Genomic DNA, 26,483 nt, shown 5'->3' with positions numbered 1-26,483 from the left:
AACTCCAACCGCTGGACATCGGTGTGAACCGCCCGTTCAAAGTAAGGCTGCGAGCGGCCTGGGAGCGATGGATGACCGATGGAGACCACAGTTTCACCAAGAGTGGAAGGCAGCGCCGGGCGAGTTACGCCACAATTTGCCAATGGATTGTAGATGCTTGGGCTAACATGGCTGCTGGCTCTGTTGTTCGAGCTTTCGCAAAAGCCGGCATCGTTTCCGAGGAGCCGCACGGCACGGAAAGTGACTCTGACAGTGAAGAAAGTGAACCTGGCATGTTTGATGGAGATTTAGCGCAGCTGTTCAATTCAGACACAGAGGATGAGGACTTCGATGGGTTTGATTGATGATAAAAATGTGAGTACCAAACTTTGTTTTGCTCCTGCTTTATTTTTAAATATGCACACTTGTATGCTTGTGTGTTGTTGATGATGACGATTACTGGTAATAAAAATGTGAGTACCGAACTCAGGTTTGCTCCTGCTTTATTTTTAAATACGCATACGGTACTTGTATGCGCCCTATGATCCAGTGCGCCTTATGTGTGTGTTAAATACAGTAAAGGCACACATAACTGAGACATGATACATAGATATGATACATCTGTATACACACTGTCACAGATACTTGTCTGTGAGTGAAGTGATTAATATGATAACTATAATATTGGCCATATCATATTTACACTGACTTTAGTCTCATGAACAACATCAGCTAATTGTTATTTACAGCTAATCTTAAACGACTGTTCAGCACAGAAATGAAGCCCAACAATCATGTTTCACAGTCCTGTGGTCTCAGCCTCAGATACTCATCAAATCACACAGAGCTCATGTAGAAACAAATGAACTAAATATGTTCTCCTTCATTTCTGTCAAACAAAGCTGTATGAAACGTTTCCAGCTGTTAGTATCATGGTTGCTAGGCAACCTGGGCAGCGCGACGGAGGCTAGACGTCCCATTTCATGAGCCTACGAGCCTCGCACTTCGGCCTTAGCGGTCTTTGAGTACGCGGCCCTTGAGGACTTTAAAGCTGCAGAACCTGAATCGGGATACAGCCATGATGATCTCCAGCCTCGTGCTCGCCAACATTCTCACCTGAGTTAAGAAGACGATCACTGAAATGGTCTCAGCAGGTCCTTTGATGACAGCAATGAAATGCAGTGGTAAGGCTTTTTGGGGATTAAGTTCGTTTTCATGGCAAAGAAGGACGATGCAGTTCATCTGATCACTCCTCATAACATTCTGGAGTGCAGGCAAAATGCTATTATAAAAACTTAAGCAGCAACTTCTCCAGGTTCCAATATTTATGCAATTCTCAAACCTTTTGGCCACGACTGTATAACCTCTTCTGAAGTTTAGTGGATATTATACATGGTTATGCTCAGGATGTGTCGGCCAGTTTCCACTGGAAACGCCTTTTGGTTAAACTGTCAGCGAGGAATTTGCATTTGCACTGTTACATTTTTATATAACTTTAATGCACATAAACAACAGCTGCTTGTTTCAGTGAAAATACATTGATGGGTTTTTAATAAAGTTGTGCAGCTGTAAAGTATTTTGTCTGCTGTCAATTCTATCGTCAGCTACATCGTTATGGCAAATGTTCAAATGTATATGGTGATAAATATCTTTGGTCATATGGTCCTGCTCTGTCTGTCACCTTCTGTGTTGAGCTCATTGTTTCCTCTGTAGTGGCTGAGCTGAGTCCAAGTAGCTGAAAATGTTCCTCTGCTGCTCCGTCAGACTCTCCTCCTCCTGCTGATCAGCTGGGACACAAAACAGATCTTTGTTAGGCTCCACACTGCACTGAAGAGTCAAAGTGTCTCATATGTTCATCTGACAAGTAAAAGAACACATTTTTGTTTCCCGAGGTGGGCAACTTGTTGGAAACAAACACAAAAGCTTTGAGCACTGATACCTGCCATTGCTGGCATTGAAAGATGCAACGCCAGCAATGTGGATTGGTTTGAGTCTTGACAATCCACATTGCTGGCATCTTTCAATATGTTTGAATGCACCAGTGTAAGTGCAGCCACTCAGACTCAATGTGTTCATAGAAACAGGTGCACATGTGTCAGGAGTTCATCCAGCAGTAGCTATGGCACTTGGCCACAGGGGGCAGCAGTGGACTGACCTGCATTTGAGACTGCTCCAGCTGCTCTGTGACAGTTAGTAGATCTGCTACAAATTGCAGATCACATGCAAGTTTTGGAAATGACATTATAAATATTCCTAACTTAGCCACGGCAGCCATGTTGATGTATTACCTATATTGGCTGAAAATGTTCATTTGCAGAGAAAAGACTGAATAACAGGAGTGGTGATTCCTGTAACTTTGTGTATATAATTTGGCATTTCTTACTGATGTAGGCCAAAAATAAATACATAAACTGAGCACCTGATGGCTTTGAACTTTTGTTGTCCATCTTCCATTGGTTTGAATTTTGCGCTCCAGTACAAACACAAATCCCCCAACCCGAGGATCAGCACAATTAACCTAACAGACCTACACCTTAGTTCACAGATTCACTTTGTCTAAGGTTGATTTCTGGGATTTCACACAACCCAGGATTCAGATCGTGAATCCATGATGGGCTTGGATTTACATCATTATCAATGAAATGTGCTCTACTTGGAAGCAGCCGGCCCCGCCCCTTTTGACGGGTTGTGTGAGACTTTAAATCATCAAACTGTAAATTATAAATTAAATTGTTATTGATCCTTTACCCCGAGTCCTAAAGTGTAGATTTATTTTCTTACTCTTCTTATATTTATTGTTTGTTTACTTGCACCGCTGTAACTGCAGCCTCGTCGTCTCGTCTCTCTATCCGGTTGTTCAGTGATGACAAGACGAATCCTACTTCCGGGCCTAAAGTAGTCTGCGTTTAATATAGCTTTGTGTTGTTAACATGTTTAATGTTATGTATTTTCTTCTATTTGATCTCAAAAAGCTCCTAAAACAGTCAGCGATCACTATTGACCTCCCTCGGCTTTTATTACCGCTAATCATTTATTTAAGCTCAGTTTTTAAAACCTTAGGATGTAACTACAGCCCAGCCCATGCAGCAGTATATGAATGACTAACCTCGTATTGTGGATAGATTATCTCAGTTGTTCTCCTGGCTGAAGTTTGGTCCTTTTACAGCATCCTGCCATGCGATTACATTTGTTCCTGACCACCGAGAACACTCACGTTAACTTTTATCGAGTGGAAAAAAAGTTAGCTTGTTTATATTATGCTAACATAGCTGTGTTGCTAACGGTCACGTAGCACATCATTATATACCAGCTAGCCCAACTTCAGTAACCCTACAAACGCCACTGCTGTTTAGTTTTCTGTCTTCATTTATGCTGGAAGTGATAGCAGAGCTGTACGTTTGAATTTGTTTCCAAAACCCCGCAGTCAGGACATGCTATATTGTATTTAGATAGAAGCTAGCGAGCTAACTCCCTGCTAACTTCTAACTCCGTTAAATGTCATAAATTCCGTTTTCATGGATGCCTGGATGTTAAACTCAATTGTTACACCTGGTAGAGCAGAACGCTGATCATTTTATTAAAGATGAAAGACTTTAGACAGTTTTTCAACTCTCAGTAATGCCATAGTGATCGTTTGATATATGGACCTGCAGCGGAGTTTAGGCCCAGACACGGCTAGTGACGTCAGACTGAACAACCGGATATGCTGGACTGTCTGTAGCGGAGATGACAATAAAGTTTATGTCTGTGAAGGTTCTCAGTCATCCAGGTCATCGTAGTCAAAGGAGCTTGCATAGAAAAGCGTCTGGACTTCTTTAAGTTACTTGAAGACGTTTCACCTCTCATCCGAGAAGCTTCTTCAGTTCTAAGGTCAAATGGTGGAGAGTCCCAGATATAAACCTAGTGGGAGTGACCCCCCACAGAGGGACAAAAGAAGAAGCTTCTCGGATGAGAGGTGAAACGTCTTCAAGTAACTTAAAGAAGTCCAGACGCTTTTCTATGCAAGCTCCTTTGACAATAAAGTTTACTTTGACTTCAGCAGCGCGCAGGCGCACCGAGGGCTCTCGTGCTCACTTTATATAATTTAGAAAAAACATCGGTGCAGATTATAAGTCTGTATCATAATATCTGTTTGTTGTGTTGTTTTTATTTTGTTTTGCGAGTTGGTTATTAGATGCCGCTCCAGCCAGCCAGAGACTCCCCGCCATAATAAACTACGTATTCTCTTATTGCTGTTACCAAGTTCCTGTGAAAAGCAGATTTTTCCCACTGCTGACTCAGCTGGATCAGGGAGAGTGACTGAGGCAGATATTGAGCTGTCAGTGTTTTTATATAACATTAAAGTCCCTGAGGGTATGGCACCAAGCACCATTGAGAATTCCCCAACACTGTTTGACAAGTTTGACGAGCATCTTGACTTTTGGTCTTTGGATATTAACAGTCCTGGGTATGTGACTTCTTGTTTAACAGAAATGTTACAGAGAGCATTTGCAGTGCAGCCTTTAATTGCTAGTAATTCACATTTTTTTAGATTTAGACATAAAGCAGATGCCTCAGAGAAATCACTAATAACACTAAGGGCTGGACGGATTTGATTTGCATTCTTCAAGAAGAGTGTGGTGTCATCAGCTAGCTGGCTGATGATGAGCTCCTTATCAGCTGTGCTGATTCCTTGTATAACAGGTCAAATCTCGGGGTGGAGTCTTAATCATTTTAATTGAGCTATTGCCATTCGTGTACAAGGTTTTGATAGCTTTACAGAAAAATGCCAAATTTTTCCAAAGAGTGGAAAATAAATTGATGTTCAATTGTATCAAAAGCCTTTTAAAAATCCAGGAAGAGAATGAAGCTATAGTCAGATACCAAATCAGAGTAATCAAGTAGATCTAAAACCAGTCTCATGTTCTTAGAAAGGTGTCTGTTTCTCATAAAGCCTGATTGTGTCTCATCGATAATTGTGTCCAAGAACTCTTTCATTCTGTTAGCAAGTACTAAAGCCATAATCTCATAGTCATCATTAGGGATGGGTATCGTTTAGGTTTTATCCAATACCGGTGCCAAATCGGTACTTTTGAAACGTTGCCGGTGCTCAAACGGTGCTCAAACCGGTGCTTAAAGAATGGAGAACACAAAATTGGTCCAAAAACCTCTCATGTTCAGCTGGTTTTGTGTAAAAAGATAACAATGTTAGCCTTTTCTGCAGCTATGGGGCATATATGGTATCACTCTTAGCTGGAAGCAGTGCTTAACCAATGGAAAAAATACAAACTTTATCCAAAAACCTCTCGTTTAACTGTTTCCCTCTTTTTCTTTGGTCATTTTAGCCTTTTTGGCCAGGGTGAAGGGAGTATCTGCCATCAAACAAGAAGACAGCCGCATGTAGCTATGATGATGTTTGCTAGTTCACCTTATATGCATTAATGTAATAACGTGGTTAGCCTACTCAACGTAAATTACACGCGAACAACAGAGAAGAACGGCTGCTGCTGCCATCAAATACGGTGCATTTCTCGGCTTTAAAAAACCCGCTATGCGTCGCCAGGTGTTTCATCGGATTTGAGGTGTTACCTTCTTTGACAGTATCACAGTATCAGCTTAAAGCACTTGTTGCAGGCTGCTGAGTTTGCATATTTTGCTGTGAAGTACAGCCAGACTTTTGACCGCTTCGTCTTGGGCATTTCTAATCGGTAGCTGTGCTCTAACAGAACGTACGTACCTGGCCCCGCCTACTATCCTCGGAAACGTAAAATGATTGGCTAGAAGTGTATCAAGGCTCAGGAAAAAAAGCACCGAAATAAAGCACCGAAATGTGCGCTGCTTTTCGGTCTGGTTACTACCGTTTATGTCAGAACCGGTGCCATCATGGCACCGGACACCGGTACCCATCCCTAGTCATCATTGAGCAGACAGATGGGTCTCCAATTATCAATAAGAAGTAAGTCTTTGTTTGGCTTTGGAATAAGTGTTATGAGACCCTGAGTAAGAGTAGGAGGGAGGATGTTATTCTCTACACTTCCTATGAAAAGCTGCAGTAAGAACGGAGCCAGGAGATTAGAAAATGATTCATAAAACTCTGCAGTTAAACCATCTGTGCCGGGAGATTTGTTGGCCTTAAGTGCAGAAATAGGATTACAAACGTCCTCCACAGTCAGAGGGCTGTCACAGTGACTTCTATCTTCCACAACAATAGTTTTTAGGTTTTTAATATTATTGAGAAACAACGTTGAGACACATATATATATATATATATATTCTACTTTTCTAAATGATTGACTATTTCAATGGAGAACCTAAATGACACGGACCCATGTTTGTTATTACATATCTCTATTTTGAATGTGACAAGTCTATCATTGCCTGTTATTCATAGGTATTAACAGAGTTTTTGGCCTTTTTTTCCTCTATAACAGTTAATTGACTCTTTACAGTGGCCTGCTATGGTTAATAATAACATGTTCAGTCATGAGTGAAATCAAAGCTTTTCTTCACTTTAGCATTTAACATTCCCAACAATATAATGTGATACCTTAATTAAAACACAATTTTCTTAATGCAAACATCAGTGACTCAACATTAGCAACCAAAGGGTTCAGTCTGCAGCTCACACTCATGTGAAGCTACAGCCTCCCCCTTTAGTCTCTGTCATCCTTCTGCTCCTGAACAAACAAAGCAAGACAAAACCTCCACCCTTCTTCTACAGGCTGGGTGAATTGTTGTGGACATTCACTAATCCTAAAGTCGGCACCGTTTTTGTCTCAGTATCAAGTCAGTTAAACTTTTAGTCGTCAGTCCGTCACAGTCCAGTCACATGCATACATCCACACACATTCATACCAGATATTGCTGATAATGGAGTCTCACGCGCAGCCTATTCGAGCCTCCATCACCAGCAAGATGACGTCATCATTTTAAAGGAAAACAGTTCCTTGTTTTTGGACTGGATTGACTCGCTGCAATCCTTTTAGGCTCAGGACTTCTCATGTGATCAATGTCACATATAAGTGAATTTCTCCAAAGCCCATTATAATCATGGAGAAAAACACTTTGCCACTGTTTCCAATACTGGGGCCCATTGCAAACATGTCCAAGCATAAAACCATCTTTCTCTCTCTTAGAGAAAGAAAACAATCCAAACCTCACTGATAAAATCAACCTAGTGTCAAGCAAAACCCAAAAATCAACCAAAACTTCACCAGAAAGTTTTCCTCTCTCCCGGGACAATATTGTGCAGGAATACAGGCACCGTAACTCCTTTTGCACTGACAAAAACATGTTGGATTTACTTGATTCAATAGTGGACACTGGTTGCACACAAAGGTTTTGCTTTGGCAGAAACTTAAACAACTGAGTTAAATCAACACAACCTTTTCATATTCAGTAAACCTGCATGTTGTGTTCATAAAACACGATTGAAACATGTTCAGATGGAGTAAGTTGAGCTCCTGGAACATTTTAATCCTTCAATTGAAATTGAATGGGTCTACAACAACTACCATCCTCCTATCTCTATCCTGGTTGCAGCAGGGCTGGGAAATAACCCTGAAGTGATAGGTTACCAGGCAGGGTACACCCTGGACAGCTCACCAGTCTATCAGATAGAAAAACACAGCCGTTTACATTCATGGATAATTTAGCCCAGGACCTTCTTACTGTGGAGCAACAGCACTAACCAGCATGCCAACAATGGAGGAAATACAGGAAAGCTATGATTTCCTGTATTTGAGGCAGAATTCTTTTGTTCTTGCCCTTGACAGGTTAATCCACAATAAATAGCAACAGCATGCATGTGGTGTGTGTGTCGTTGTCTGCCTCTTATAACTCCAGTGATTTTCCTGTAGTTTGAAATCTTATGCGGTGTTGACACAATAATTTGTTGTAAACCAGGAAATTCCCAACTGTGGTAGAAAGCACAGCTTAGCCTTAGCAAATGTTCAAAGAAAAGTCGTCACTTCCTGATTTCTGCTTCACTGATAAATATTGTCACACTGGGGTTTTTGCAAATGATATCAGTGAGCACTGTGTGGCAGCTGGAGTCAGACAACTGAAGCTCCCACAATCAAGACCACAAACAGCTTTCAAAGGAGATTTGAAGGTTTTCTGGCAGCAAGCTTCATGATTTATGGGACTGGAACTGGAACAGAAACTACCTGATCACCAATGGTGAGCTGGCATGGAATTATTTTTATGACATTTTATCAAAGTTATAAATAAGCGTGCCCATTAACACATAGTGAGTGAGCATGTTGTCTTCCCACGCAGTGAACAGCGGATGCTAATGTTTTTGTCACTTTTTACAGAGTCAAACTCAAAGTAAGGTCAGTGCTTCCACGCTTTAAACGCTGCACGCTCACACTCTCTCCACACTCGATAGATTATCCATTGTTCATCTGCACACAGCTGCGGTTTTAGTAACGCAGTAACGCAGCGTGCTTACGGGAAAGTAACAGTAATCTAATTACCTTTTTTGCAATAGTAATCCCTCACTTTACTCGTTTCTTGAAAAAAGTAATCGGATTACTGCCCATCTCTGGTCGGAGCTGTGCACTTGTGGGTTCCACCTTGTGTACACGTTTATCTTTGCTGTGTGTACTTGTACCTCTGAGTGGAAGCTGAACTCTTGAGTTCGAGTATCGAAGCATCAGCTGTGACGTTAAAGTCCAAACAGCTCGTTCATTTGACGTGCAAATGAACGAAGGTAACGCCGTTTTCATGTGGATGTGTCACTGAGACACTTTCCACATCCACAGCTCACAAAATGGGAAAACTATAGAAGTATAACAATGAAGAAGTTACTATGTTACGGGTCCCAAGGATGAAGACCTCGATGACAAATATGTTACCTGTAAAAGCAGGTGAAGAGCAGAGTAAGGAAGACACGATGCGTCTCTGCTTTCCTCCAGAACGTGTCTGAGTCTGATTTATTTCACACAAATAAATGCTATAAAACACTAAACATGAGCTTTCAATATACTGTTCAGCTGGTTCCTCATTCACATCAATTACATTTACTTATTTCACAACATCAGTGAAATATACTCTTTTTAACTGGTTCAGTTTCTCAAGTTCACACTTCTTTCCATAACAGCTACATCCTTTTATCATATCAATAAACACATCACATTGTCTTCTGCAGTGTCTTACTGGCTAAACAGTTCTATTCAATAACAGCATTGGTAAATACATTACATTTGTTCCCTCCAGTAATTTACTGGCAAAATCACTATTTAGTGCATCATGAAACACAGCTTGTTGAATCAACCCATGAATGCCTCTGTTAGCTACACAGAGTTGCTCAGAGTGCTTGTGTTACACTAGCTAATCTACTCAGTCACTTTAACAGAACTATTAACATTCACATCTCACAGAACTGATTTGATTGGAGCATTACAACACGTTTGCACAGAGCATAGGAGCGCACTGACTCTGCTTCACGAGCGCTCCACCTAACGAGCGGGCTCGCGGTGCGGTCGCGCGGGACACTCCTCTGGTTTTCTCCCGTGTTTACATATAAATAACTTTGGCGGACCGCCTTAACTCTCCCATTCACATTAACGTGGGTAACCATGGTGACAATAAACAACATTTTCGGTGCGAGCACCGTGTACCGACCTGTAAAAGCAGGTGAAGAGCAGAGTAAGGAAGACACGATGCGTCTCTGCTTTCCTCCAGAACGTGTCTGAGGAAGCAGCGGAAGGTGGGCTCCACTTACTGCTCCCCGAAACCCCGGAGCAAGCACCAAAGTTCCGCCCTCACTGCTTTCTAACATAAAATGAATCCCTGTTACATGGATTTTCTATCCTCTTAAAGAAACTGAAAATAAATACATATAGCAATGAAAAATGTCCCGTTACATGAGTGTTTTACACAAAATAATATTCATGTGGTCATTCCCTCACAGGGGTGCCACAACTACACTGCTGTTTTGACAGAGACACAGTGTGTTTATCTAACTTGGCTGAAGCCAAAGTTCTCCAGACAAATTCAGTCTGTTTCTGCCAAGTGTGAACTCACTGGATGAGCGCCAGATACACAGAATCAAAAAGGGATAAATTACTTTTCTTATGTCATGTTCCCGTCACAAACTGGCTCAAGGAGAGGGGAAGCAGGAGTCCACAGATGAAATGTTCCTATAAATAAAGTGGAATTTATTCAAACTTTACCAAAACTTCAACACATCAAATACAAGCAGTTCAGCAGGGAGTGGATGTGTGTTGCATGTGCCAGGTGGATGCAGAGAGAGGCCAGGGCCACGTTCAAACCTGAACACGCTGCACAGTGTTTTCTTCCATTTGTTAGGGATGAATGAAATGCTTCCTTGAAAGGATGTGTGCAGTCACCAGTGGGCGTGGAAGCATGTGCGCCCTCATTTGGTGGGTGTGCAAGAAAAGTCATCCTGTCTGTTACTTGTGTTTTGAACAAATGTCTAAACCCCTGACACTGTCACACAGCAATGCCTACATAAATCACACCACTCTGCTTAAAATAATAATGTTTAGTGAAGCAGGTGAAGCAAAGGGCTGCTTTTAATAGGCTGGGAGACCCAGGTGTGCTGCTTTAGCTGCTGAGCCTCTTATGACAGAACAGCGGAGAGTGGTAAGAAGGGAGGAGGGGGTCTGGCTGTGTTTGTGAACGATAGATGGTGTAACTCTGGGCATTTCTCTATCAAAGAGACGCTATGCTGTAAGGACATTGAGCTGCTAGCGGTTAGCATGAGACCGTACTATCTACCACGAGAGTTTACACACGTGATTATGATAGCTGTGTATGTCCCGCCCTCTGCTAACGCTGCAGCAGCCTGTGAGGTCCTGCACACTGTAACCAGCAGACTCCAAACACAGCACCCTCAGGCCCTTTTCCTGATCTCTGGGGACTTTAAAGATGATGTAACCATTTAATTATGGTTACATAATTAATTATGTAATTAATTATGCAAAATGCAAAACGCTCAGCTGTGTCTCCAATCAAAGCTCTGTAACTTCAGAGGTGATGTTCATATGTTGACTAATGGTTTTCTTTCATTTTTGATGTACTGCAGAATATTTGTATAAAATCCAGGCCAGGAAAATCTCCTTCATGTGTTTCTGTGTTTTGTCTTCAGCTACGTTGACACAAAGGCCTCTGCTGTGACGCTCACACCTTTGATAAAGTCTGGAGAGTGTCAGCTTCCTGTTTATAGATACAAAAATATGTAATGTTGTGAACTCTGGCCGCAGCGGCGCAAGAAAAAGGAGAATTACGGGAAGCACTCACAACAGGTAAAATCAAAATAACAAAGTAAAGTAGGATAAAATAAAAAACAACAAAAGAACAACACAATATACTTCCCCGTACTGTTACTGCTAACCTCTGTTAACCTAGTAACTCTTACCTTCTAACTGACAGCTGGTCAATAAACGAGCTCCATAAACGCTCCATATTCACCTTTACATGGAATATAAAGGGAAAAGAAGAAACACAGTGCTGTGTCAGCGTTAGACATATAGATATATCCTTGCTTTTAATACATTTGAAGGTGGGTGGGAGAGGTGCTTCTCCGCGTAGTCTACGGTCTCTTTGGGATCGGTAAAGCTTTTCCTCACATCACCATGGGTCACTAACAGCTTTGCAGGGTATAGCAGTCTGTACCTGACGCCGGTCATCCCACGTAGTCTTCCTCTCATATTTGCAAATGCGGCTCTGCGTTTCCAATAGAGGGAGGGAAATCTGGGAGGATGTTTATTTTAAAAACCCTTATACATCAGGTTCTTGTTCTCTGCAGCTTTCAGCAGAATCTCCTCACCAATGTGGTAGTAGTGCAATCTCAAGATGATGGGCCGAGGAAGATGACTTTGTTTGGGACGCTGGCGATTCACTCTATGTGCTCGATCGATGAGTGGCTTCTCCTGGAGAGATAGCGCCTCCGCCAACAGGTGTGAACCAACTCAGTCATCTTGGGTCCCTCTGTGCCTTCTGGTATTCCTGCAGTTCTTAAATTATTCCTCCTGGAGTGCCTCAAGAGCTCCACATCTCTCATCTAACTTCTTTACCTCCGCAGACAAACGCTCCACAGTGGCCTGGAGAGTGGCGATGGTGTCAGAGTGGTTCGAGGCACAGTCCTGCAGTTCAGTCAAAGTGTTATCATGCCTGGCCACGTCGCTTTTTATGTCCGAAATTGAGGGCTGGATGCTCTGGTTCAAGGATGATATCTCGCCTCCTATGGTGGTAGAAATCTCTAATATGCAAGTGTCCAGTGCTAGTTAGTTAGTTCTAGTTCTAGTGGTTAGTGGGGCTTTATTTGATGATTCTAGTGTGTGTTACATTGTTGTCATATTGTTGAGTCGCAGAGCTGTACAGTGTTACAGTTTCTGTAGAGTCTGGTATAAGGAACTCAGATCCCTCTGTGAATAATGTTCACTGAAACTGATCTGTAGTTAATGAACTAGTCAGGATTTACACTAGAGAATGTTTCTGCCATTACATGGCCTGTATTTGTAGAGCGCTTTACTCGTCCCTAAGGACCCCAAAGTGCTTTTTTGCCCAAGGACACAACATGTCCAAGCCGGGGCTCGAACCGGCAACCTTCCGATTACAAGACGAGCTGCCAACTCTTGAGCCACGATCGCCCCACATATTGTTGTCTTTTGTTGCAGACACCAAGTGTTGAGATCCTGTCTCAACCTCCTACATTCTTCCAGCAGGTTACACATTATTTTTTGTATTTGGAATCAAATATATGTGTCAGTTGGGCCTAGTGCAGGGGTCAGCAACCTTTAACACCCAAAGAGCCTTTTGGACCCGGTTTCCACGCAAAGGGTCAGGGTTCGGGAAAACACTGGGAGCCGCAAATACTTTGTGACATCTAAAATGAAGATAACACTGTGTATATTGTTTTTATCTTTATGCTTTGTGTGAACAACTACAGTGTGTTGCTTATGAAATCCATGAAGTGCTACAGAGAAAATTACATTTGATTTATGTAATGAACACATTTTGAGCTCTTAAAGAAATATAACAAAGGAAAGCTGAACTACAATGATCCATGTAGCAAACACAAACTGTTATATCGCCTTTGGGCTTTTGGAGCCTTGACCTGACTTTTAAAAAATAATTGGAAAAAAGCTCTATGCTGCTACAAAATGAAAAATAGATATTTGCAAAATTCTGCCTAAGTATGTATTTTATGCTGACATAATGTGGATCCAAGATCCATAACTGGCCTACCTGGGGCTGAAAGTCTCCATAAATGCAGGCGTTTCGGCGGCTACACCGGCTTCCACGAGTGTGACGCTTATTTTGAGAAAATAATAGAATATAAATGTATTTTTATATTTCAATATCACAATAATCTTCCAATGTAGAACTACAAGTTAAAAAAGAAGTAACATAAATCAAATCCACTTCAGCTAAATACTTCTCATTTATTTCCATCTTACATGCTGTGACTGCAGCCATTCCCACATCTCTGTGAATGGGACTCATGGACATGGATCAGTGGTTGTTGATCAATGGTCCTGAGAATCTGCATAATTAAGATGAAGGAACGGAGCTCCCAGCCCATCGTTCCTGCAGCTGCTTTCAGTCTTTATGCAAATGTCCTGTTTGTAAGACTGAAACCTGCAGCTGAGACTGAAGACGTCACCTGATGATGACGACACGTTTCTCCCACAAAACGCTGCGTCCAGATGAACAGAAGCAACAGACTCACTTTCCTGGATGATTGAGATGCATCAAGACTTCATTGTGTGTTACTTCTCATTCAGCACAGACACATTATTCCTGTTAGGTCATGTCAGCTGTCACTCAGTACAAGCACAACTGTGAACAACACAAACTTCTCTTCAATGTGTCACAGAAACACTAAGTGTGAGAGCCTGTATGACACACAGGACAGACTGTAAGCTCTGCTGGCTGCACAGCACTTTGTAGCAGTTTTCCAACATGTCCTCCACCCGTGATGTCAGTGGTGGGACCCCAGTCACAGCACTCAGCACCACCTCCTTTAAATGTATTTTATACCAGTTACTCCCGTTACTCGGTGCAACGCTTCTTAAATGTGTTTTTGCAGGATAAAACACAGCAGGTGGTGTAGAGAGGACGTCAGCTGACGGAGCAGAGGGAGGCAGACTGTGGATAAATGACAGAGTGAGAGGAGAGCAACCATGACAGAAGCACAGGTGTGGCAGATAGAAGTGGCTTTATAGACACTTATTGTCAGTCCTCGTGCATGCTGTGGAAATAAGTGTCTGTGTCATGAGGTGACATGTGAGCTTATCTTTGGTCAATAAAGCTGAACGACCAGTTTTCACTTTGCTTGTTACGCTTGTTTAGTGACGTCTGGGTTTCTGTGGAGCCCGAATTTTGATGAGTTCTGGTGAAATCATCTGAGATCATCTGAGCATCGGTGAAGAGTCAGCAGAGAAAGTGTGGGACAGACGTTTGCTTTGGACACATGGACTGAAATCAAAAAGTAACAAACAGGATTTCCAATGGACAGTATGGAGAAGTGAAAGTACACAAAGGCTGTGCTGGAACACGTGTGTTACACTTTTTGACAGCTGAGAACAAAACACAATATTTTGCATCATCTCTGCAGTGTCTCTTCTTTCCTCTGCTGTTGTGCTTTTAGCTCCAAACTGTTTCAAATGGTTTGTCAGCAAGCTGACCTCTGACCTCTGCAGTACTAACTCCTGACCCGTACAAAGAGCGGGCGTTTCTGACCTTTGACCTGCAGCTGTATGTCTCTCAGTCTCAGTTCTTCTCTCCGTCACTGATGGAGCAGGTGTAGTTGCTGCTGACAGTCAGTCGTTTGTTTTCTCAGAGTGAGGCTGAAGTCTGAACTGTTCAGAGCATCAGGTCTCATCAACGTGCGCTGCTGTAACGCCGCTTTGTCCTCTGAGATCACCAGGTATGAAACCTGAGTGCTGACAGAGCAGCATGTTCCCCCTCATTCACCTCCACCACCACAGCCAAGGCATGCTGGGAAACTGAGGACACACAGACGGAGAACTGAAGTGTCTGCTGTGTGTTCATCTCAGAGTCCTCACAGGTGACACATTAGCTCCAGAACACCAAGCCAGGTGTTTGAAGCCTGACAGGGATTCTTCCCATCCAGAGGGAGGATTTAGCTGCACAACAATGAACATTAGTGTGTAGTTTAGAAACACAGACTGTGCCTGCACTGCATCTAGTGAAGAAAAGTGTTACTGCCAGAGAACCAGGCTCCTTTAAAGCAGCTGATATTAAGGTTGAAAAATCAACAATAAGCTGATGTAATCAACGTTTCACAAAATGGTCAGCAGCTAAAATCTGGAGCCGTTCTTTGGTGGTAATTAACAGTTTGTTCTTGTTAGCTAATTATGTCATTAAAGGTAGCAGCAGAAGCCTTGTGTTGAAAGCCCATTCACTCACACATTCACACAGTATGTGTGTGTCTGTGTTACACTGTGGACATCCCTTCTGTTGGAGCGCCATCTTGTGGCAGGTTTAAGAAATGTTCTTCTTGTAAATCCAAACTGATGCACCTCCATAGCAGACTGTGGAGGCTTTCAGTGACATGAAGACTTGATTTATACTGTCATATTCTCCTGTTACACAAAGCACAGCACGCTGAACATGGATGAACTGAAACTCCCAGCATCTGACTGAGGAAAAGCACAAATCATTCTCACACTGACTCCTGCTTGATTTTAGATTTGCTTTCAAATCCTCACACTTTCATATGAAGCACTAAATGGGCTCCAGACTGTTTATCTCAGCTTCCTGTCAAACACACTGCTGCTCACACCGAGGCTCAGTTTACTCCTCCAGCCTGGCTTAACCTGCTGTCTGTTAAAAACAGTCCCACACTCCTCTGTTTAATCCTTCTGATCAGACTCTTTGATTTTGTATTGTTTTTACCTGAAGTTGTGTTTTTGACATGGTTCTGTCTGTGAAATAAAGCTCACACACACACTGCTACAGTCCTTCATACACTTAGAAACGAAGCTGCTCCTTTCCTCAGTGCTGACACATAAAGAAGAGTTGGTTTTATATCCAACACGTCTCTGTTCCAGAAAACAGCTTCAGCAGCCTCTGAGTCTGAACTTGGAGTTGGTTATAAGCCACAGGCCTGTGTGCACAGCAATGAGGAAATATAATGCAGTAAGTGAAACATGGATGTGTGGAACAGATTATCCCAAAGGTTGATTCTGTTCATCTGGACGTTCTCAGTGAAACATTTGGTCTCTCGGTCAGGTGACTCCTTTAGTCTCAGCTGACTGCAGCTTTCCAAACCTTTGTCACTGGATCACTCACTTCATCTCCAACGTGTCCCTGACACAGACAGCTGGAGCCGTTACAGCAAAATCATTGATCATCGTTTTTAGAACATTAGCTGGTGTTGGTGGGCAGGCTAGCAGTGCTAATTGTTAGCACTAGTTCTGCTGCTCTCCCTTTGTCTCTGTTATTGTTGGTCTTTAGTGAACAATAGAAAGTGTCTTCATGAGACTGTTGCCTAATGTTCAAATGTAGATAACACCACCTGCACCAACCTGTTACACAGCACAACCCTCTGGTGTAGCTTTGGCTGGAGCACATATTGGCAGCTCCAGTGACATCACCACTCCATGGTGACATCATCTCTACAGACTGTGGCTGTTACATATCCTCACCTGGTAATAATAAGACTGTCCTCAGCTGCACACAGCTCCAAGATGAACAAACTGAAGTAAATACAAATTAGAGTTACGATAGATTGAAATCTTGTAATCAGAGCTAATTCTTAGTGAAACTCTCACAACATCATATCATGATCCTGGGTTAGTGTCTCGGTCTCAGATCACAACATCAGCACAGGCTTGGCTTGGGTGAGGTATTGAGTGGTTCTTGTCCATGACAGCTGCAGGTACAGTGCCATCAGCCATGCTGCACCACATGTCTGCCCAGGAACATTAGTGTGGCTGAGTCTCATGTAAACATTGTGCTAAAGTGGTGGGAAAGTGGCTGCAAGCTGGCTGCACTGTGTCCAATACTCTCAGTATGATATCCACAAACCTCTGAGTGTCACAGAGTGGGCCTGTGCTCAGCTCACTGTGCCCCATTCAATTCTACTTGCATAGTTTTACAAGTAAAATTAAAAGTTGCTCAATGATAAGTTATTGTAGTAACAACTAAGTCCATGGTCATTATTTGTTAATAGTAGCTTAAAGCTTCTGCACCAATCATGGAGCAGCAGGTTTAGAGCATGTGGATCTACAAAAGTAAGTCCCAGTAAGATGGGCTGAGCCTTACATACTAGAAGAAACATGTCATTCCCAGCAGATGAAGCGCCCTTTAAAGCAGGATCTCACTTTAAACCTAAAGAACTTGCTATGAGCATGCAGTGCATTCATGGTTATTATTCATACGATTGTGGGTCGCTAATAAAGTGCAACTATCACATTACATTTTATTATTAAATTGTTGTTAACAATCCCTTCACTTCTGCTTATCTAATTCATGGTTGCAGGATGGCTGACAGCTTCCATTAGGCAGGAGGTAATGTCCATTCTGGCCACAGTGCAACCCACAATGTGTAACTGACACTATTATATTGCATTATGCCACATTGTTACATCTTTTTAATAAATGATGACAGTCAGCTGAATTTGCTGCCCCCTTGGTGGAGGACATCAGGATCAGCAGCTGCTGCTCCATCACAAACACCACAGAAGAAGAACAACACTGGATCAGATTATCTGGACGTGTTTGACAGGGACAGTGTTCATGTTCATGGACATCAGGACAAAAACAGACGATGGAAACCTGCCAGATTTGAGCTAAACTGCTCGTTTCCATGTGTAGTCCCTGGGAGGTCACATGACCAACAAAGACACACAAGCTGTGTCCCAAAACGTCGGCTGCATCCTCCGGAGGCCGCATTTGAAGGCCGATGACGTCACAGCCAGGCGACGAAGGCTGTCCCGATTCCTCGACTCCTTCAAATGCGTCCTTCATTCCCCCGAGTTTGAAGGATGGGTCGGGTGTGTCCTTCGTGGCCCACCATATCCCAGAATTCATAGCGCGGCCCAGCCAAATTTCAGCTGCCAACAATGGCGGCCGCTACTAAGTTTTAAAATTTAACGAGGGAGTACTACTTACTTACAATGAATTCCTTACACTATATAATTTTCCCGTCAGTGTTGGGGAATTCTCAATGGTGCTTGGTGCCATACCCTCAGGGACTTTAATGTTATATAAAAACACTGACAGCTCAATATCTGCCTCAGTCATTCTCCCTGATCCAGCTGAGTCAGCAGTGGGAAAAATCTGCTTTTCACAGGAACTTGGTAACAGCAATAAGAGAATACGTAGTTTATTCCAAGAAGATATCATGTCTCTCCCATATATAGAATATCTTACTGGAACCGACATGTTCCAGATATCACCTGGAAGACAGTCTGGATGATCCCATAAATATCTAATTGTGAACAAGGTGAAGGAAATCTCATATAAAATTCTTCATAAATGTTACAATGACATTAAAAGAGTCTGTGGCTCTAATAACTAAACAGTATAAAGACATGCTCCAAGCTGCTGTTTCTCTCCTTGTTACACCCCGGCCTAGGCAACCGGGGTGTAACGTAGAAAAACAAAGATAAGGAAAATAAAACCACGAAGGCTCTCCACCAAAATCCCAAAACGAAAATATCCCATGACGAAAGTATTAACAAACCCATTCACAACTATTTACAACAGACTATTTATTTACAACAAAACACCAAACTATTTACAACACGGGGGAGATCGCGACCATGACACACTGAAACACAGGGTTTAAATACATAGAGGGAGCAATCAGGAAATGGACCACAGGAGGGAAACACAGCTGGGGCAAATTAGAACTGACGAGACAGGGAAAATGTAAACTGAACACACTAAGATAACACAGACTTTCAAAGTAAAGCAGGAAATACATAAGTCATGCAAATACAAAACACTGACACACCGAAACGTAACATTTCCCCCTACCCAAAAATCAAACATGTAACCCCAAGTGAAAAGTTTGATTCAGACAAACGAAGGCTGAAGTGAAGGCAGACGAAGCTGATGGAGGCTGGAGCGGTCCCACGGACCCTCCAGCAGACGACGAAGGCTGGGGCGGTCCCTCGGACCCTCCAGCGAAGGCGGATGAAGGCTGGAGCGGTCCCACGGACCCTCCAGCGAAGGCGGACGAGCAGCTCACTAGCTGCACACATGGACACGCAGCCCACCAGCTGCACACACGGACACGCAGCCCACCAGCTGCAGAAGGCTGGAGCGGTCCCTCGGATCCTCCAGTGAAGGCGGATGAAGGCTGGAGCGGTCCCACGGACCCTCCAGCAGACGACGAAGGCTGAGGCGGTCCCACGGACCCTCCAGCGGAGGCAGATGAAACTGATGGAGGCTGGAGCGGTCCCCCTGACCCTCCAGCAGACGACGAAGGCTGGAGTGGTCCCACGGACCCTCCAACGAAGGCGGATGAAGGCTGGAGCGGTCCCCGGGCCCTCCAACGAAGGCGGATGAAGGCTGGAGCGGTCCCCGGGCCCTCCAGCGAAGACAGACGGAGGCTGAAGCGGTCCCCGGACCCTCCAGCGAAGACAGAAGGCCAAAGCTGTCCCTCCTTCGGACCCTCCAGCGATTGGACGAGCCCCCATATGTTACACCCCGGCCTAGGCAACCGGGGTGCAACGTAGAAAAACAAAGATAAGGAAAATAAAACCACGAAGGCTCTCCACCAAAATCCCAAAACGAAAATATCCCATGACGAAAGTATTAACAAACCCATTCACAACTATTTACAACAGACTATTTATTTACAACAAACCACCAAACTATTTACAACACGGGGGAGATCACGACCATGACACACTGAAACACAGGGTTTAAATACATAGAGGGAGCAATCAGGAAATGGACCACAGGAGGGAAACACAGCTGGGGCAAATTAGAACTGACGAGACAGGGAAAATGTAAACTGAACACACTAAGATAACACAGACTTTCAAAGTAAAGCAGGAAATACATAAGTCATGCAAAAACAAAACACTGACACACCGAAACGTAACACTCCTACTCCTCCAGGTTTTCCACTGTCGGCCATCCAGCGATGCTGGAGGGCTACCTGGCCAATGCTGGCCTACACAAAGAGGTCCCGGCTCGGAGGAGCTGAAGAAGATCCTTGCCTTCCTCGTCAGTTTCCTCTTCAGTTCCTATCCCAACAAAACCTTCTTGCACCTATTAGCTCCAAAGAGGCTATGGTGCCCGTGGAGGTCTGGACCTGAGGCCTGTGCTCATCACGTGGATAGAAAACACTCTGACACCATTCTGGAGGTCTGATGGGACTCTGACCAAAACACAGATGAAATAAAACTTGTGGCTGGAGCTTTTAAAATTACTTTTTCACCTCATAGATTAATGCTCATGATTGCATGTTAGCAAGACAGCATCTCCCCAAGGTGAAACTCTCAGGAGACATTTACTCTTAAACTGTAATCTGGTTGAGACTACTTGAGGAGATCTTAGTAGCGAGTATGTGGATTTAGTCTCTTCACCAACAGCAGACAGACCCATGCCAAGAAAGCAGACATGTTCTCAAAGAAAGCCGAGAGCAGAGATTGGAAAAAGCTAAAAAGAAAAAGCTGCAGCTTCAGACGACTATCTGCCTGTAAGGCTGAAAAAGTCCAGTTACGCTCTATTTTGGAAAAGCTCCCAGTTTTGGTAACCTGGACTTTTATTTCCCCTCTTCTGCTACAGATGTTGACTGTGACCTCAGAGGCCAACTGGACCACACAGCTGCAGCAGGAGTGAGGGAGAGGAGTCTTCATCCAGCTTCAAAGAAAACATCCAGGTAAAGTGACGTGGATCAGCGGATAAAGCCGTCTCCACTTTCAAAGGAGATCCTCTGAGAGAGAGACTCTCTGAGCCGTTTTAGCCTCAAATTATAGGACTTTATAGTACAGCAACACTTTTAAAGGACAAAAATAACATAAACTGTGACTGTAATACAAACAAAGTATTGCATGTGTTTTTAAAAGTGTTCCTCCGATGGGCAGGATATCACTATTAGACTGTCCCACCAGCCAACTTCAACAAGAGACCACAGCAGCATTCAGTGATCAGCACAGATGTTCCTCTAACACTCAGCATCTGATCCCTGTTGGTCTGTGTGCTTCTGCTTTTGCTCAGTTAGAAACCCTGCAGCAACCCGACCCAAAACTGTGTCTTCTTGTTGGCCTCAACGTTGAAGTGTCAAACGTCCAACATCTGGAAAGGAAACCACGCCAGTGTACTGTGATGTTTCACCAACATGTGGCAGACGCTGGTCCTGCCTTTCATGCTGACATCAGCAGAGAGCCCCGCCTACCTCAAAGCCTCCCCTGTCATGTATTGATCAGGATGATTATGAAGATGAGCGAGTGCAAATAAGACTGTAAAAGTCCACGAGCAGAATGTTTGGATGCTTTCTAATGATTCATGAATATCATGAGAGTGTTTGTGTGTTTTGTCTTTTCTTTGCTGACGTTTGTTACTAACAAAGACAATTTACGCTCTGTGTGTGTTTTCATCCTTACCAGCCGCACTCTAACTGCAATGAAGGAAACAAACTGTAGAAATGGTCGACTCAGTGACTTCATAAAATATTGAAGTGGTTCAGGTAGAGCCAGTTTTTAAATGACCATGAACACTGAGCGTATTGTATCTGTACAGCATGTTTTTCTATTAGACAGATTTGTAACAGAGGCCTTGCTCTCAGTAAGTTTGAAATCCTTTTCTGATTTATTTTGTAATCTCTGATCTTTGTGTATCCTGCTCAGTTTGCATGCTGCCTGTAGGAGTTTCTGTCTTTGTATTTGAAGAGAATTCATTGAATATACTCAGCTGCTTCCCTTTGGTGCCTCACACATCACTGAAGTTTTTCAGTGTCCAGTTATTTGTTTTTAATAGCTGTTTGAATTCTCTGTATGTTTGACCCTGTAGACTGTTTAATGGACTGCTCGTCTTCCTGTTTGTAACCACTGCCTGTTTAGGACTAAAGATTTGGATTTTTGACTTTAACACAGCCTCTGCGTGTCGTCCCTTTGTGTCCTCGTCCTCTGTGAATGTGTCACAGATGTTTCCATGATAATAACACAGCTTTCCCACAGTGGCTTGCAGCAGCATTTATTCACAGCACATTTGAGAAAGGTTCAGATTAACTCGATGAGTTTATATTCAGAATGATTCTGACAGTGGGCCACTGTGAATTGTGATCTTTCATCAGGTCAATGTTTAAGTTCAGTATTTCAAAGCAGGAGCTATGAACAGTCATCATGTTGGCATTAGAATTATTATTATTAATCATTATTAATAATGTCGTTACTCATGTATAACTTTGATTAGTATACATGAATTTTATCAATAGTCAAAATAATGAATAATTCATGTATAACTTTTATTGTGTTTTGTATATTAATTATATTTAAATAGAGATGTTGACCCTGTCTCTACAGTAGCATCAGTGTAACATACATTATTGGTCCAAGCTGTCATAAATGGGGAGCCTGATCCTTTATTATGAAAACATGACGAGTATTTTTCTTGTCAGTTGGGAAGAAGTTGGTCTTTTTTTCCTTCTTTTTGCTCAGTTTGTCTTTTCTTTGATAATTGAAACTCTGATCAAACCTACTCATGTTCACAGCATGTAAAAGCAGCTGACAGTCCGTGGCATTGTTGTTTGTAGAGGTGCAGTGTAGTGGGAGCATAAATCAAAAGAAAACAGTAACATTTATGTAATAAAACATCTGAATGAAAATGAACAGGCCCTTTATGAACTTCAAAGGGATCTGAAAACAAGACTTTTTAAAAGAGTATCTTGGGGTGTAGGTGGTCAAAATAGAAAACTGAGCTGAGACTCTAAGTTCAATCCATCCATTGGTTTTTACTTAGGAGGAAGAAATGTCAGGCTGGTGCAGGCTGGTTAGGTGCATGTGGTTATCTTTACCTAAATGAGTTCACTTTGTGGCTGCCAGGTTGGGCAGAAGTACCTGTCCCCTGTTAGGCTTAGCAAGGTTCTCCAGGAGTTTCTCCATGGGTAGAGCTTCTAGCTCCTCCAGCACATCTGTGGCCGTGCAGGCTGCCACTTTCTTGGTTGCTCTTTTTACCCCACTGGTGGATGAGCTGCAATGGTCTCCATTTGTCCCATATGTGTTTACTTCTTTTTCTTCTTTTGCATATTAAACACATTATTCTGTTTCTATGTATTTGCTATGATTTGCTATTTGTTAAGTAACATTGCTTCACTCACTATGCCGGGTTTGTGTGTGGAAGCATTCAGTTGCTGGCAAATCAAACATTCTGCAAATGAAGCTGAATACTCAGTTACATGTTTCTTTACATTTTATTATGTTACAGATTAAGTCATTTGTTCTTACTTTGTTTGTCTTTTCAGTCTTCATGAGGGTCAGGTGTGGGGAAACGCCCGCCCGGCATTTCCTCATTTTAAAGTCCTGCTGATGTCACACATGACATCAGCAGGTCAAACCAAGTGGAGGGGTTTGTTTGTCCATAGAGATGCTTCCTTTTGTTTGTTTTAAGGTTTAAATGGATTTGTTGAATGTGTTTCTTTTCATCAATACTGCCATTTAGTTGTGTAAATGTGCATGTTAGAAGTGTGAAGAGGTGTTGTGTTTAGAAATGTATAGAAACCAATCATTTACTGACAGCATGTCTGATGGAAATAAGTGCAGATTATGTATGAAGTCTAACTGCACACAGTAACTGTGTTACAATAAGGACTTAACAGCGCCCTCTGCTGGAGTGTTTCAGTACTGCGTTAACTAGAATACACCACCTCCTCCTCACACCACCTGCTACAGCTCTACTCTTCTATGACTACAGTCATCCACAGCACTGATGTGAGGTCACATGGTTCATATGTAAGGAGCACAGCTGACCTCAGGTCAGTTTAATGACTGTGAGCAGCAGCTGTGTTATTGTCACTGTGACAGGGAGACACTCTCAGACACAGCGCTCATGTCAGCTTGTTCTCATGCAGGAGGATCAGGAGCTCCATGTTTGTCTTTCTGTTTGAATCATGATGTGTTTGTGCCATCAGAGTCTGTCATGAGTACTCAGGGTTTCACAGCAGCTCTTCTGGATGCTGACGAGGACTCCAACCTCATGTTTCACCTCTCTGAGCTTCTGATGTCTGTGAACACTCGTGTTTCTTCTCTGGGCTCATCTGGACAAAAACACCTTTCTGTGTTTGGCTGCAGCCTCATTCTGACTGACAGGAAGTGTGTTATCCATGAGCTGCACTTCTGTGAGGAAGTTTCCTGCTGTGTTTCCTGTCTGTGGACAAACACGAGTGTTCCAGCTGAGGACTTGGTTCCTTCCACCTGTCCATACAGGACATCACGCTGTCTGCAGCTCTGTAAATGCAGCTCCAGGTCCTTCCACGTGCTGCTCTGTATTTGTGCAGTTTGTAGTGTGTCCTGGGAAACGTAGCACACATGGTGTTCTTCTGCTGTTTCCTCCTTTCACTGAGTGTGAAACACTGACGCTGTGCTGTTGTTCACAGAGGGGAGCTGATTCTAGCTGCAGCTGGACTCTGTCATCTAACTGAATGTGTTGGTGCTGATCACGGGGCTCTGAGGGGGGAGCAGCAGGAGGACTCTGGATGCTGACGTCAGTGTATCTGTGGAAGCTCCCACAGCGTGTCTGTCATTCAATATTGTGCTGTATATTGTATCTATGCAAAGATGAACAGACTGTGTGTTCACTGGTCTCTGTGCTGCAGCTCTGATGTCATCATCACTCCCTCCTCCACCCTCAGCAGTCCCAGCATGCTGCTGTGGTGCACCCCACCCTCACTCTACACCTGAGCCACAGACCACACCCTCCACCTCAATATACACCACAGTTTTCTCTGCTGTGGAAATGAGATCAGGAGGAAATCATCATTATTATTATTTAATAAACGCTCACATTAATGTGGGCTTATTTGTTTCATATTAGAAACATTAGTTGAGTGTTTTTAGTATAAAATGGTCAAAGTCCCTCTTTTTGCTCCTCCCCTCACCTGTGGATGGGCGGTGCTGTTACCGTGGTGACAGCTTGGATGTGTTTCAGTCCTGCCTGGTTATCACTGCAGGAATCTTTCACATTTATTACAGGTAATAACTCTGATTTTTCTGTGTATTATGAACCAAATGTATCCTGATACACACAGAGATGGATGAGCAGAGGTTTTTTTTGCAGTTTATGTAGTTACTATGGACTTAATGCATACATATTATTAAAATTAGGGCTATAACAGTTGTATTGATGTATAGCAACTTGAAATGCTCCCACAAATGGCTCCACAGCATGTAAAAATATAACAAAAGCTCTGGCGGACTTGGTTCTGTGGTCAGTCTTAAAGGGTGAAGTTAAACTCTGTAATCTTCACTGTGTCACAGAGTTCAGTGAGTCCCGTTATTCACAGTATCAATCAGATCATCAGAGAACAGCTGATCAGCAATCAGTGGTGCCAACAGCGCCTCCTGTGGTGAGAGGATGCAATAATGCAATGTAGCATTTTTCCACTCAACACTTGTAGTCATGGAAACTGTCTGTTGGATCTGTGTGACGTTGCTTTCTTGGTTAGAGTTCCTCACAAATGTCCAGATGATTCTTCTAATGAGGCGTCGACCATGTTTGCAGCTCTTTGGAAGAAAACGTCGCCCTTTGCCATCCTTACTTTTCTTTGACTTCTTCAAATGCAGCTGAACTCCAGCTGGTATTTTCTTGGACTTTGCAGCTGTTTCTGGTCATCAGTTCATTCCTGCAAACCTCTGAAGCTGAACAACAATGATGCTGCATTGCTGGCTGATCCCAAAAGGTTGATTCTGTTCATCTGGACGTTTTCAGAAACGTTTGCTCACTGATCAGGTGACTTCTTCAGTCTCAGCTGACTGCAGCTTTACAAGCTTACAAACAGCACATTTGCACAATGACTGAAAGCAGCAGCACCTGATATATATGATACTAATATAATACATATACATATATAATCCATACTAATGATGAAGGAACTGAGCTCACAGTCCATTGTTCATTCAGTGAACTACTCAGTTTATTTTGGGCCTCAGAAATGCTCACTCTGTTTGTACATCACTGTCAGCAATAGACTCATTCTGCTGTGTGGACAGGAACACATGTGACATCACTTCCTGTTTGTTTGTGACTGAAGAAGTTTACAAGGAATCATTTAGAAGAGTTTCAAACATCAACTGATTGAATCCATGAATCTGAAAACGTGTTTGTGAGTGAAAGAGACAGACATGTACAGACTGAACTATCTGTTCAACAGTCAGAGTGTTTCTGTAACAGGAGACACTCTTTACACTCCACTCAGCACAGGGACACTGAGCCACCAGGATAGAACCTAAACCCAGGATAAAGAGTTTGAGTGAATGTGGTGTTGAAGGTGTGGAGGTGGATCAGAGTGTCAGAGGAGACTCTGTAGAAGGACAGAGTGCCAGCAGGACAGTCCACATACACTGCTG

The 26,483-nt window shown here is 43.0% G+C and overlaps 1 protein-coding gene and 1 long non-coding RNA gene across 2 annotated transcripts in view; one reads left to right on the top strand and one right to left on the bottom strand.

Moving 5' to 3' along the window:
* Positions 1–26,483, bottom strand: part of LOC146577218 (protein NLRC3-like) — a 184,246-nt gene that overhangs the window by 135,511 nt on the left and 22,252 nt on the right. The gene's annotated exons all lie outside the window — the stretch shown is intronic.
* LOC146577219 (uncharacterized) lies at positions 20,042–22,011 on the top strand. The gene is made up of 2 exons (XR_014889214.1): positions 20,042–20,803; positions 21,146–22,011. It is a non-coding gene; the product is annotated as an uncharacterized LOC146577219 (long non-coding RNA).

This window comes from Mchenga conophoros, linkage group LG3, assembly GCF_057382185.1.
Source record: "Mchenga conophoros isolate Kocher_MC1m ecotype Shallow Benthic linkage group LG3, M_conophoros_male_GT1.1, whole genome shotgun sequence".
Lineage (NCBI taxonomy): Eukaryota > Metazoa > Chordata > Actinopteri > Cichliformes > Cichlidae > Mchenga > Mchenga conophoros.
The sequence above is the reverse complement of the archived record's forward strand: the minus strand, read 5'-3'. Positions and strand labels throughout refer to the sequence as shown.